Consider the following 935-nt stretch of genomic DNA (forward strand, 5'->3'; position numbering starts at 1 on the left):
TTGTTTGACTGAGGTAGTGAGAGGGGGAAACCCTTTCAGTAGAGAAATCACTTAACACAGTCCTCTCCCCGCCCCCTCTCCCTGCAAAACTGCTTTATAAAGAAATCAAATAGACCTCCCTCCTTCCCTCCCTCCCTCAGTAGTGAGAACCTCCACGTCTAGCAGACAAACAGGAAGCACAACCTGAAGCCTCAGGGCCAGGGGCCGAGTGTCCCTTAGGAAGGGTACCCGCCAGCTGCCAACCTGCCCAGCCGACCGCAGCCCTCCGGAGCCTGCTCTGGCGGCCCAGGCGGGGGAGGATTCGAACAGCTGGACAGAGGTCAGCCCGCAGCTGGAGCCCACAAAAAAGCATGCCGCCAAGACAAGGGGCCAAAAGCAGGGGTTCGTTGAACTGGGGAGACCAGTGGGAAAGTAGGCAAGTGGGAGTAAAGCAAGGGAGGAGAGCTCGGACCCCGGGGCACCAACACCGACCTCCCGTAATAAAGGGCGAGTCCCCCTCCCCGGGTCCGCCGGAATCTGGGGAGGGTCGCGCCAGGGCGCTGCTCGCCTCGCCAGAGTGTGGCCAGAGCACGGACAACCCCCATCCTTCCTCCCTCCCAGGCGCTGGGAGACCCCGCGAAGCCTGGAGGGTGGGCCGGAGCGGCCATCAGGGGCTTTCCCTGGGCGCCGGGTCCCACCGCCCATTCCCAGGGACAACATTACCGTAAACTTCGCCGCCGCCAAGCGAGTACCCGGGAATGTCTCAGGACTTCCCCACCCTCGGCTGTGCCTTTGCTCTCGGGCTTGGTTTTAGAGAGAGAGAGAGAGGAGAGAGAGAGAGTGAATGCGGAAATCAAAGGATCCGCGGTGCTGCGGGCGGGGCGCGCGGGCCCACGACCAGGTCGAGGAATTCTTTTCTAGATGACACCGCAGGGAGGGGCCCGCGGAAGGCCGCC

The 935-nt window shown here is 62.7% G+C and overlaps 1 protein-coding gene across 1 annotated transcript in view; it reads right to left on the reverse strand.

Annotated features, from left to right (window-relative positions):
• Positions 1-788, reverse strand: part of S100A10 (S100 calcium binding protein A10) — a 10,264-nt gene extending 9,476 nt beyond the window's left edge. The window contains exon 1 of the mRNA XM_006755717.2: positions 703-788. The gene's annotated coding sequence lies outside the window, so the exon portion shown is untranslated. The remainder of the gene's footprint in view (positions 1-702) is intronic.
• Between the last annotated feature and the right edge of the window lie 147 nt (positions 789-935).

Source organism: Myotis davidii, unplaced genomic scaffold, assembly GCF_000327345.1.
Source record: "Myotis davidii unplaced genomic scaffold, ASM32734v1 scaffold653, whole genome shotgun sequence".
NCBI classification, from domain to species: Eukaryota; Metazoa; Chordata; class Mammalia; order Chiroptera; family Vespertilionidae; genus Myotis; species Myotis davidii.